We start from the raw sequence: 14725 nt of genomic DNA on the forward strand, positions 1-14725 counted from the left end.
TATTTTCTATGAGACATGTGAATGTAATGAAAAAAAGAGAAAAATAATGCGAAATATGCAGGAATGCATGATGCATGCAACGTTCGAGGCATTGATCCGAAAAATGTGTCTGCTATTAGAAATAATCCTTATTGGAGACAAAAGTGTTTTATCTTTTAAGAGACAAAAATATCCTGACAACTTCTGATATGTTGACTAGTCTTCTAACTTCTTTTGTTACTGGTTGAACATCCTGTCGAACCGCTCTGGCTTCTCTGGATGAACCTCTCTAGATATGGTGACACCACATGTGCGCCAAACAATTGTTGGTAAAGCTCCTTATATGTCATAGGATCGAAATGTTTTTATTTTCTATGAGACATGTGAATGTAATGAAAAAAAGAGAAAAATAATGCGAAATATACAGGAATGCATGATGCATGCAACGTTCGAGGCATTGATCCGAAAAATGTGTCTGCTATTAGAAATAATCCTTATTGGAGACAAAAGTGTTTTATCTTTTAAGAGAGAAAAATATCCTGACAACTTCTGATATGTTGACTAGTCTTCTAACTTCTTTTGTTACCGGTTGAACATCCTGTCGAACCGCTCTGGCTTCTCTGGATGAACCGTGAAAATGCTGAGTTACGTTTTGTACTGGCCCAAGAAGTCTCGAATGACTGCATCTCTGGTATTTATCTTCTGTTAAACCTTTTCCCAACGAATACGTCATTGAAGCCCTCAATTAATAGGAACTATGTGAAGTTCGTTCGTATGTTTCTTGAATTCGTCAGCAATGATCTCCATTTTCAGCTATCGTTTTGTCATCGTTGTCTTTGAAGGGACTCCCAAGATCAGTAACGTTCATCTTATCGCTGCAACCTTTGCCAGTTAGTTCTTCAAATATAGACTTTCATTGTGCTTGATGTAGACCCGGTTCATTCTGAGTCCTTTATAATGCGACAGAGTGATATACTCTTCAATTGTGGGCACCACGTCTTCTGGATTGAATATGACACATAGTCGCCTTGTAAATTGTCCTCTGCATTTTCATCTCTTGTATTACAACCCCTCTGTTCATTAATGCAGATTATTCATGTTTAACAAACACGTTTTTGGTGTATCAACACCTCTTTTAAATGATGCAAGTGATAAATAAAAGGAAAGAGAATAATAAAAAGAGTTAGTAAGGTAAATCAAAATAAAAAAATAAAAGTAAAAAAATCATACCACACATGATATCTACCCCACATGCTTTAATTCCTACCCGGACATGATCTCTATCCCGCATGCTAATTTCAAACAAATCATAACTGCATATTTGTCTAGTTCACATGCTTTGAACAGAAAATAAAGCAGGGAAAAAAAACCAAGCAGCCTAGGGTTTGGAATAAGGTTTTGGAGTGGGCTCTATTTTTCCATAGTCTCCCGGTTTAGGTTCTAAAAAACGGTATCCAAGTTCTCCTTGCTGGTGCCCCCTTGGGCTTGCCAGACCCTTAGTCCTAAGCCCATTACAAGCTTGTGTGGACTAAGTTAAACTCGAGATGAAACATTCCCTTATGCCTGCACGGTGAATAAATCCACACGAAAACATAAGGTATATGAATCCCGAAGGCTACTTGCTAAGTCTGTGCGGTGAATAAATTCACACGAAGGCGTCGCTTTTACCCCCACTTAAATAGGGTTCGGAGCTCGGGTATGGAGCCTTAGATGGAAAAAGTTAAAGATATGAAATCATTGAAAAAACATCAATACAATTATTTATTTGAAAATTATTCAAACATAAATAATTGGAATCGAATAAATAAATTAAAATTTAAACTTGCAATTTTCGATAAAATAGACAACCGGAAATTAATTTATGGTCTGACTCACTTACCTGTCCCCAGCAGAGTCGCAAAGCTGTCGCGACCGTCTTTCGGTTTGGCCCCGAATTGGGCTTCGACTTAAAATGATTGGGTTAGAGTCTTCACCGACCACTTTAAAACGAATTTAGGTGGGTCGGACACCATCTTACCTGATCTGCGTCGTACCAGAAATGTATCGAGTTCGGGAGTCGGTTACGGTCAAGGAAAGATTAGCACCCTTGAACTGCTCTTTCGGTACCAATTAATTTTTCGGTTGTCTTAGTTGCGAAAAAATAAAATTTAAATTTAAAAATTCAACTCGACTTAATTACCATTGATCGGTTGAAATTACTACTGAAAAACCAAATGTAAAAAAAATATCGAGTAAAAATTAATTAAAATAGTAATAATAATAATAATAAAATAAAATAATAGAAATAATAATACTAATTGTCTAACCTAACAAATGAATTAATCAAATAACGAATTGTTTAAAGAATTCTAATCATTTTATTAATCAAACCTGAAAAATAATTTCCTTAGTTACTATCTCCATTAAAATAATTAATGCCCGAATTAGTCAAATTAATATCATTATTACTACTTTAGTTAAAATATGATTTAATAGTGATTAATGACCATATTTACTCCAAGTTAGTAAATTAGGATTCACACAGCACCTAATTATGAATTTATGGGAACCTTCAACTCATTAAACCAATGTTTTAACCATACTAATTAATGCCATATAAACGAAAGTTTAAGAAAATGAATTCAACTATCATAACCAAGCAAAATGGAGGTCACGTCCTTTCAAATTAATCAGTGAAATAAGAGGCATCAAATCAGCTTATTAAGAAGTGAGATACATGGAATTCAATCACATTCAGCAAATCCAGGGATTAAAGGGCATTAAGCATTATATTACACAGAAACATGACTTAAACTAAGGCTAATTACGAGACCAAATTGAATTTATTCTAAACATAGAAGGAATTAACACATTGTTTCCCAAGACCAATAAAACACGCGGGTTTACAAGCTTTACACGGATCAGGCAACATTTAAATGGGTTTATTATATAACCTATTTTTAAAGCCTAATTTCAACTGTCTAATTTCTAAGATTTCAGCTCTCCCCCCTTTCAAATGCTCTAATATTTTCAGGCTGGAAAATCACGGCCATCACCGCCCTCGGTAACCAGATATTTACAAAGTTCATCCTTTTAACCGCTTTAAAGCCCGAAACATAAATCTAAGGTTAGTTTTTCAAGTAACCAAGTAGAATAGAGTAGATCTAAAGAAAAGGGTTACGTTTTTTACCTTTTTCAAACTTAGAGATCCTCTTTCGGACGCTAGCTTGCTCGGAGTTTAAAGGTTCGTTCTCCGTTTTAATGCTTGATTCTTCTTTCGCAAACTTTTCTTCTCACGCTCGGATAATTTGATTTTTTTTCAGAATTCCTTTTCTCCTCCGGGTTTTTCCAAATCGTTGCCCCTTCATCTGATTTTGGTTCCATGTTTTTGTGTATTTTTTGTATGTAATCGTAGTCCACTTGATGCTTGTGTCTTGCATGCGTATTTATAGTTTTAGAACTCTATTTTTAGTTTGAATTTTCGAGAGATTTGTGTTTTCTGTTTTTGACTTGGTGGTACGCCGAAAAGTTCGGGGTGGTTGTGGTTCGGTTTCGTTGATGATGCTCCATATTCGTCGGACGGTTGGAGATGCGTGCGAGATGGGGGCTTCGAAACAGCGTTGGGGTGAGAAAAGTCGTGTCTGGTTCTGGTAACGTGTGGGTTGTGGCTCATTTGCATTTGTGTTTCATTGGGCCTGTAAGAAAAAACATGTAACTAACATTATATATCATATAATATATATGTATCATATAATTATATAATTATTCATGGGGACGAAATATGGTGTCTACAATATGAAATTTAAATTTTCGTCTTTGTTGTGCACGACAGATCTGCATCTTACAAATGTTTGTAATTATTGAATATTAAGCAAAGTTCCTTCAACTAAACACCATGACATTGACCCTTCACTTTCTTACACCGTTTTAAGCACTAAACAATGGCATAATCCAGACAGCTGCTCAATCAGATCAAGCAACAATTGGGTATGATGCACATGTTGCCACACCTGCAAACAACCAAATTCAATATATAAGCATAAAGAGAACTCAACACGAATATTTCCTAAAATGAATAGAAATGTCTGAAATCCAACTGAGGATGGGACTTACCACACATATTTTTCCCAAACTCCGTCTTGAAGTAGCCATTTTCACCCCCAATCAGCTCCCCGTGAGTTCTTGATGAGCCAATACGGAACGCCGTTCTCAACTCCATATCCGACTGCCAGAACAGCGTGGTTCACATCCTGCAACATAAAGAAAAAAGCCCGGAGTTTTGGATTAGGCACAAGTATCTATATTTGACAGTAACACAAGAAAAACCTTACCTGTGAAGTGCTGCCACATTATTCAGCGGAGAAAACCCCACTCTTGTAGAAACGGAAACCACAGATAACTTGAAATGCCACGCTAACCGGCCGAACCAAGGCGACTGCATGCTTTAATTCGTCTTCAGCACCCTATGTTTGGTTATCCAAAAGATGAAACGTTTGAATCCATAAGGCATTTGTTTTCAGCTTTATACCAGAAAAGCAATACCATGAACTTACCATGGTAATGTTGACATAGTCAGCGACTTGACACCCACATTTGCTGAAGAGAATTTGCATACACCATCTTTTGCAGTGTAGGGGTAAGCTTCCTCGGTATCAAGGCCGCCGTTATGTTTGATGTATTCAAAGGCATGAGACGGCAACCCACCATTGCAACCGTTGTTATCAAAGGCTCCAGCACAGTCCACAAGCTGCTGCTCAGATAGAGAGATTCCTTCCCCAAACGCCTGATGGTAAGCTGCCTCCAAAGCCCCAGTGGTACTGCAATATCCAAATGCATAATGGTCACAACTCACAGCTTAAAACGTTTAAGAGCTAAACATTTTTTTTCTTGAAATACCCGTATCCAACACGTGTTCAACTCGTATTTGAACATGAATACGAGAGCTAAGCTGAATGTACAGCAAGACCCACATTTGCCTTGATCTTTGACAGGGCTGACAATGCCTGTTTCCCTCCAATCTTTCTGCAGATATTATTCGATTATTATGCACATGTTATCCACTTATCACAACACTTGATGCTTATGTCAAACAAATGAATATAACGATATGATTCTCCCATGTATGGAAATAAACTTCAAAAGAAGTAAATATATTAACATCTAACAGATAATTGTATCCAACGATCAAACCAAATACAGATAATACAGCATCGTAAAAGATTCTTCATGCTCATATTTGTACCGATTCAGGAAGGACGACATCAGTGAGCTGGTGACTGCCCTTTAGAGTGGCGGAGCAGTTTTGAGAAGCACCGAGCATGTGCTTTTGAAACTCTTCCCAGCTCCAATCAGCAAACTCTGCGGCGTTGACTCAAACAAAAGACCAGTTCATAATAAAATACAAAACAGAACATCATGAGTTCACAGTTTCATCAGAACCAACGTAAGTTCAGGCTACCGTTGACCGGTAACAAATATACTGGAACTAGCTGAGCTGAATCAGCTTGGAGCCGGAATCAGGCAATTCCGATTCACCTACAGATCGTGGATGTTGACTGAAATAATCTTTCAACTTAAGAAAAAGAACTTACGATTAACACCAAGAGTATAAGATAAGCGTTTTTTGTTAGTGGATCGGATTAAATCCAAAATCTCTTTGAAAATCTGAAACCGAAGCTTCATCTCCTCCACGCTCTCTTACTTCCTCCTATGCCTAAACCAAAAAATTTAAAAAATATATATCAAATTTTCATCTAAATTTTCAATTTTTCTCGAGGGTTTCTATTTTTAGAGTGCTAAACCAAAGAAGCAACATAAAGGATGTGAAATTCCGATGAGCAAACGAAAGCTTACTTGTAAGCAAAGCGGGCGAAGGAGAGAGCATGACGAGTATGGCCGATGACATTAAGAACAGAGGACTGGAAGCCACGGAGACCGTCGGATACCATCTGAATAGGGTTGGATTCACCGAAAGTTGATGCTCCGGCAACGCAGCATAGCACAAAGATGATGGAGGATACCAACGTTAATCGAGCCATGATTATGTTTTTTTCCTCCTGACAGCTCTCTGCTCAGTGGATTTAGTATCGACGGTTACTATCCCACGGCAGTAAATAGAATAATATACTAATAAAGTGATTGTTATCTCATAGCCAAGCCAACGGGAAAATACTGTAAAATTAGCTTTAAAGTTTTTTATTTTGGGGGAAAATTTTAGATTTAATTTTTTATTTTGTAAAAAAAATCCAAAATAAAAATCTATAAACCGAAAATTGATATATTAAAAATAGATGGATTTTCACCAACAACCAAATGAGCCATTAGATCTTTAAATAAGATCATATATTTAAATTTTAACGATTATATATAAAATAAATTAAGTTTGAAAGATCGTTAATGTCTTTACAATATATAAAAAATAGATGGATTTTTAAGATTAAATGTTTGGTTGATTTATCTAACCAAGGATATTTTATGCTTACATCATCGTCTACGAGTTGGAAGATCAAGAGGCACCTTTGCTTGCCCAAGTCAAATTTTAATCTTGTTCTATCTCTTTATTTATTTAAATACATAAAAATAAATTAAAATTTATAAAATATATATACAATATCAATAATAAATTAATTACTCTCCTAAGAAGCCTCTACGGTATCCATATCTCTTATATAATTTTTATCAGTCTTTTGTGATCTTTTGTAAAATGTTTTTTTTAAATATATATTTTTTTTAAATATTTCAATCCATGGACATCATTTACAAAACCTTACATATTTTAAGTAAAAAATAGAAAGAATCTTAATTTTATATTTATTGAACCAGTTTATTTGTCATTTCTTCCACCAACTTTTTGGTTTTTCTCCCTTCACTTAAAAGAAAACTAGTATTTTTTTTCACAAATCAAATAAAATAAATGGGTAGTTTATATTATAAATCATTAATTTAAATTTTAACTAACTAAATTAAAAATAAACTCAATGATCTAAAATGTAAATTACCCCCAAAATAATATACGTAATCAGTGTATTGACAACAAACTGAATTTTAATACCTTTGGGTTCCAAAGCATAAAACAAGGGATAAAGAAATGATTCCGGATTAATTTAATTTAATTTAATTTTCAAAGAAACACTACTAAAAATATTATGCCACGCCGGCCACATGCAAAGTCAGTAGTCGGTTGTATATTATTTAGGGTAAATTATGTGTTTAGTACATAAATTATTAGTTTTAATTCGTTTTACTACTTAAACTTTCAATTTTTTAAAATCATACTTAACGTTTAGTTTTCGTTTTATTTCAATACCTATCATTAAAAACTTAATGCGCTTAGTACCTAAACTTTTGAGATTTTATCCATTTTAGAACCTAAACTTTTAATTTTTCGAAACTTAACGTCAAGTTTTTAGATGATACTAAAATAAAATAAAAACTAAACGTTATGTATGATTTTGAAAAAAAAAATAAGTATTAAAACATACAAAAACTGATAATTTAGATATTAAACACATATTTTACCATATTCTTTATTTACAATGAGGTTTTATTAGGGGGGAGGGGAATACTATTGCACAAAGCAAGTATGAATTAGATAATACAGTTTACATGGTGGGTGAGATCATTTTGTATTATTGTGATTATATCTTCTGCCCCTTTTATGTATCTCTATGACTCGATTGGTCCACGTGTAAAATTGCTTTTATTATTTATACATCATTTTAACGTCGTTTTCCCTCAAGTTTCAACTTTTCTTTGTTTAATTATGCATCGGCAAAACAAAATTCAAAAATTAATAATATTATGTATTCATGACATCTCAATCCACATTATTTTATGCTTTCAACTTTAAAAATCACAACAAAGCCAGATCCAATGAAATAATAAGGGTAAATTACAGTAACAGCTATCTAAGTTTTAGAGTGTTTGTATTTGGATTATTGAAATTGGAATTTTTTCATTGAAGTCCTCATTTTTAAGGAAGCCTTTAATTTTAATCAATGAATTATTAAATCATTAACAATAATTAATATCATACATCCCCAAATATCTTATTGCTTTACGAGCAATGATTATGCAAAAAAAAACAAAAAAAAAAACAGGAGATAGGGTTCGGGCAGTGAAATATATGGGCTTGGGGTAGAGATATTATAATGTCAACATTAAAGAGTGGGCACTCACCGGAATTTTCAGATTTCCTTCGTCTTCCAAATTGTACGGTGATTGTTGGATTGGAGAATATTGGGCAATGTGGTCTAGGACATGCTTATATTTAATATACGCATGTGTCATTTTCTAAGTTTATAACGGGATAATTTTCTATTATTGTTGTGACACTCGTCTCTTTTCTTTTCGTCTTTATTAATAGGTGCTAGTATTAATTTTAATATTGACTTTAGATCGTCAATATTTTTTATTGTATTTTTCTTTTTTATATCGTATCTTTATTTTCTTTTGTTTTTTATTTTCAATAAGTCTGTATGTGTGTCACATTTTCATCTACTTTTATAGCACATTTTCTTATGTTTTTCGATTCTTTGGCCGTTTTTTCTTTTATCTTTCTTTTAAGGGTTGATTTGATATTGTCATGACTGATCAAGATGGTATTTATCTGATATCTTCTTGATCTTTCTTATTTTGGACTCTCAGATTAGATTTGGATACCCGATTTACATTCGTGAATAGATTTTCATGTCGCTCGAGTCTGATTTGCAATTTTTCGGTGGTTTTTCAATAGCTTGATCTCCTTTTGTGGTTCGTTTGTCAATGCGATCAGATTTGTTTGTATCTATCTTTGTTTGAGTTTATTGGTTAGATTTAATATTACCTTGTATATTCATTGTATGATCTTAAGTTTCTAGTTTTATTTAAATGATTATAAGAAATTTTTCTAAGTATGTACTTAATTTACGATTATGATTATAAATATTTATTGTAATTTGAGATATTTCCTATTTTGAATAAAATTAGTTGATTTTATAAGAAAAAAAGTTGATAACGGGATGAATGTAAGATTTTGTGTTAGAGAAATATATTTTTAAAATTTTATGGGACGGTAAATTTGTAAAATATTAGGGATAAAAATATATATAAAGATTATATAAAGCATACATTAATTTTAAAATTATATATATATATATTATATTCAGTCTTCCCTATGTGTATTCGTGACCGTAAACTCGTAAGACGTGTGATATTAGAGGGTACAACACTTGCTTCTCCCTTCACATACATATCTGAATTTAGGGTTTCTCTCCTGTATGGGATAAATTAAGAAAACTACAAGAACTGATTAGTATTTGCCGGCATTGGCATACTTCAAATGAGCCATTGTGTTTTCTTGGGTCTCATAGCCCATTATTTGTTAACGATAAGGCCCGAGACTCGGTACAAGAACACGATTAAAAGTCGTATTATCTTAAAAATATAATTAATTAATGATAAAAGTATATTAGAAGAAGTTAAAGTTTGATTCATGTTGTAGTATAAGTACACATCTCCCCCTGTGCGGAAGGGTCAACTTCAAAGGAAAAGTCCGTACAGGATTCGCCGCTGATGCATTTGACAAAAATAGTTCTCTTGAACCATTTCAAAACTATAACTATTCTAGAAGACATATCACTGTGATAATAATTATCTACCACAAACCCAGATTTCAAATTTGCTCAAAACCATTATTTTAAAGCTGATTTTAGCTGCCACACCGTCGAATGTTAACCCATGTTTTCACATGGACACATTCCAAACAAAGCTTTAATTTTCCCGAAACCACTTTCTTTACGGAAGAAATCAAAGGGGGCTGTACGTTGGCAGGCAATATTATATTAAAACCCCCTATCAATTATTTTTTCTAACAATAACACCCTTAGCAAAGATTTGTTAGAAAAATATCCCCAAACAGTACAAGTAAGATTATCTCACGTTTTGCATAAAGTGAGGTTCACGAGAAAATGAACCGTCACGAAAAATTCGCGAGTGGTGATATCCAAGGTACTTCGCGGAATGCGAGGTCTTTTCGAATTAGTTTATTAATTTTAATTTTAGTGTTAAATTTAATCATTTTATTTTTATTACATAGTATTTAATAAAATTACACAACCTCTACATTATATTTTGATTACGTAATATTTAGTGTAATAACATTTTTAAAAAGTAGATTCTCATGTAAATAGATACTAATAACGCCAATAATATCAAACATATAGATTGTTATATAAATAGACACTAATAATATTGAGCATGACAGTTACGTACAACTTGACAAAACAAACTTGCGTCATGGTTTCAAAAACAAGAAGCATAACAAGTAGATAGATTGTCATAATGTCGGTACCAATGTTAGAGGCTTGAATTATGCGCACAGTTGGTAGGGCAACTGCAATCTTCAATTTATTCTAGGAAGGCAACGTAGTGTCGATGTCACGACTGTAAATCTAGAAACGAATTCATCTCCGGACGAAGTTCAAGTAAATTTATTTTTGAGAGATCTAGAGCTCTCACGATTCAAAGTCCTTCATCCCTCAATTCCCCCATAACAAACTAGACTAAGACCATAAACATATATGGCGAGAGTGTTACCTCTATTGGCCACTTACGTCAATAAATGTAGACTGAAGTCCGAATTTTTTCCACTGAAAAAATTAAACATGCATTCTATATATAAAGCTTCAGGATTGGTAGCATGAAGTGATCTTTTGTGGGATTATAAAGCTCAAATTGACAATCGAAAATATTGCCAAGAGGGAATGAATTGGTTTTTTGAGAATCTTTAGGGAGTAAGGAGATTTAAAGGGATAGATAAATATTGCACAACAATTTATAGTGGTTCATTTTCTCAACCAAAGTCTACATCCACTACCTAAGCTCCTCACTTAGGATTTTCAAACAAATCCACTAATTTGTTCTTTCTTTTTCAAGGACAAAGAGATAACCTTTACAACTCCCTAGCTTCTAACAGACTTAGCTAGAACCAAAACTCTTTTTCAAAAGGATAAAAGAAGTAAACAATAAAACCTCTACAAGGTAGGGTGTTTACAAATTATAGCTCACAAAAACACAATATTTACAAAAGAAAGAAAATAAAGAGTGAAAAATATTTCTCTTGTGTTTGATTGCTTGGATAGATGTTCTAACACTTCTTCAAGTGTCTTGAACTTGTATTTATATGTTAGAATGTATTTTTGGTTGTTTCCAGCAGTTGGAGATGATTTCTAGCCGTTTGGGGATGTTTACTCTTCAAAAATAAATTGCTCAGTACAGAGGGTATCAGTACTCCACTACTCCTATAGGGAGTATTGGTACTACCTTTGTAATATTTAAATAAAACTACCGTTACTAGCCGTTGGGCCTGACAGTATCGATACTAAGCCTATGGTATCGATACTACTATGTAAAGTAGTATCGATACCCTTTTGGGAATGAATACCTATTTTGTATTCTGGAATTTGAACAAGCTGGTAGTATCGATACTACCTTGAGAGTATTGATACTTCTCTTACCTTGGATATCGATACCACATGAACAATATTGATATTGTTCATATAGTATCAATATTGTAAGAACAATATATGTACTTTATATATTGAAAATTAGTTTTGTGCTCAAATTCACTTTTAATGGACTTCGAATTATTTTTGAAAACTTTGGAAACTTTGAATAAATTCAATTCAAGTCCAAAAACATTTTACTTTAATTTATTATATCTAAATATTATAAAACTTGATTCAACAATCTCTCCTTTTTTGATATAACAAAACAGTTGAAAAATTGTTTTTGACAAAACTTCCCCTAAAAAAACATTTAATGAAAAAGAGAAATATTTAGAAAGACATTAAAACTCCTCTTTTTTTCATTTTTGAAATTGAATTTTTCAAACCTAATTTCTCCCCCTTTTTGTTATATAAAAAATAATTCAACTTTAAAGTTCAAAAATAACAATGGAGAGTAAGTAGTAATTTTATCATTAAAAGCATTTGAAAAATCAAAAGCTCTCTCTTAAAAAAAGTACTCCAAACAAAATTTGATTTTAAAAGCTTAACACTTAAAAGAAATTGAATTTCAACAAAGATGAACAAAATGTTAGTAGCACATGAAATTTAATATATCCAAGTCTAATAAACTTTATGCAATATCAATTGTTGAAATTAAGTGCATGTGCATAAAGCTGTCCAAAAATGTTATGAATTTAAAAAAAATTATATCAATTGTTAGAGAGATGTCATTTGCAATAAATCACTTGCATAAACATTTAAATTTGAGGTCAAAAATTAAAATTTTGTAAAGACAAAGAATTTGAAAAATTGATATCAATTGTTAGAGAGATATCTTATGTATTAAAAATCAATCTTGACCAAAATTTATTATGATGAACAAACATTTATGAAAAAAATTAAACTTTAGAAAATGTTCATCACAATTCCTTTTTAACATACATGAGATAGAAAAACAATGCATAATCATTTAAGATCAAAACTCATGCATGCATAAAACTAAATGAGCAACCCATTATGCAAAATCAAAAAGCTTTTAAGCTTAGAGTTTACCCTTTTCAAGTGTGGCTAGAGCATTTGAAAATCTTCATTTTCATCACCATTGTTCACACACACCTACAAGAGACATTTAAGTAGATTTTGGAATCCAAATTGCTTTGGATCCTTGAACATTAGTTTCAATGTCCCTTGCTCCCTTAGGAACCCATACTCGTCTAATTTTAAAAGATTTTTTTTTCTTTATAGGACAAGCATGTTCCATATGACCATGAAAATGACAATGTGAGCATTTTGCCTTTTTAAAAATGATGAATTGGTATTGGTTTGAGAAATTAATTCTTTTTTCCTTTATCAAGCTTTCAAGCTTAACTTTCAAATCAAGATTTTCTTTTTGGAAATCATTGATTTTGATTTTTGAAAGCTCAAAATCATTTTTCAAAATTTCATTTTGCTTTTTAAAATCCAATTTTGCTTTCAGAAGAAAATCATTTTTAGTTTTGAATTTTTAAATTAATTTCTTATATTTGGAATTCATGGTCTCAAATTCCAAATACAATTCATCATATGCAACTTGTAACTCATTAAAAGAATATGAATTTAATTCATTTGAGTTATAGAAGATACCTCATGCTCTTCAAGAGCCATTAAGGATACCACATTTGTTGGTTCTTCTTTCTTGTTTCCATGAATCTCTTCGAGCTTATTCCAAAGCTCATTGGCATTTGAACATGAAGAAACTCCATAAATATCCAAACTAAATGCACAAAACAACATGTGCATGACCTTGACATTTTGTTGAGCTTTCTTCTGTTCTTGGACACTCCACTTCTTCTTCTTCTTTAGAGAAGAGTAGTCATTCTCAATCATCTCTCATGCATAAAGATCATTAGATTTGAAGAATATCTTTGTTACTTTCTTCTAATGATGGTAGTTTGCTCCATTGAAATATAAAGGCTTGTTGATTGGTTGAGAGTCTTCCATGTAGAACGAGCCGGAGGTGGAAGTCATCTTTTTGTCGGTTATTGTTGAAAATCGGTAGAGCTTCTTTAAGGATCGTCTCAAGGATGTGAAGCCTTCTAAAGAGTCAAACTTTGATACTAATTGTTGGGATTATGAAGCTCAAATTGACAACCGAAAATATTGCGAAGAGGGGGTGAATTGACTGTTTGAGAATTTTTAGGGAATAATGAGATTTAAAGGGGTAGAAAAATATTGTACAATGATTTATAGCGGTTTGACTTTCTCAACCAAAGATTACATCCCCTACCTAAGCTCCTCACTAAAGATTTTCCAACAAATCCACTAATTTGTTATTTCTTTTTCAATGACAAAGAGATAACCTTTGCTAATCCCTAGCTTTTAATAGGCTTAGCTAGAACCAAAACTCTTTTACAAAAGGATAAAAGAAGTAAACAATAAAATCTTTACAAGGTAGGGTGTTTACAAATTATAGCTCACAAAAACGTAATATTTACAAGAGAAAGAAAATAAAGAGTGAAAAATATTTCTCTTGTGTTTGATTTCTTGGATAGGTGTTAGAACACTTCTCCAAGTGTCTTGAACTTGTATTTATATGTTGGAATGTGTTTGTGTTTGTGTCTGTTTTGTAGCCGTTGGGGATGATTTCTAGCTGTTTGGAGATGGTTTCTCTGTAAAAAAAACTGTCCAGTTAGAGGGTATTGATACTCCTATAGGGAGTATCAGTACTACCTTTGTAATATTTAAATAAAACTAGTTGTTACTAGCCATTGGACATGACGGTATCGATACTAAGCCTATGGTATCGATACTACTATGTAAAGTAGTATCGGTACCCCTTTGGGTATCGGTACCTATTTTGCATTCTAGAATTTGAGCAAGCTGGTAGTATCGATACTACCTTGAGAGTATCGATACTTCTCTTACCTTGGGTATCAGCACCACATGAACAATATCGATACTGTTCATATAATATCAATATTGTAAGAACAGTATCGGTACTTCGTACATTGAAAATCAAATTATTGCTCAAATTCACTTTTAATGGACTTTGAATTATTTTTGAAAACTTTGAACAAATTCAATTTAAGTCCAAAAATATTTTGCTTTAATTTGTTATATCAAAATATTATAAAACTTGGTTCAACATCTTTGGTTAATCATCTTCTCAGGTTGAAACCATGGTGTGATGCTAATATTTTTCATGGAAACGTTCTTGAAAATGTAATCCTAATCGGCAGCTTAATGAAAACTCTTACAACTCAACTTCGCGTTGACAAAATCGATGATGGAGTTAGATGCAA

General features: G+C 32.6%; 1 pseudogene; it reads right to left on the bottom strand.

The window, feature by feature from the left end:
- Positions 1–3878: 3878 nt before the first annotated feature.
- Positions 3879–6038, bottom strand: LOC120169374 (annotated as a pseudogene).
- Between the last annotated feature and the right edge of the window lie 8687 nt (positions 6039–14725).

The sequence above is a fragment of the Hibiscus syriacus genome, unplaced genomic scaffold (genome assembly GCF_006381635.1).
Source record: "Hibiscus syriacus cultivar Baekdansim isolate YM2019G1 unplaced genomic scaffold, ASM638163v2 tig00111758_pilon, whole genome shotgun sequence".
Classification (NCBI taxonomy): Eukaryota; Viridiplantae; Streptophyta; class Magnoliopsida; order Malvales; family Malvaceae; genus Hibiscus; species Hibiscus syriacus.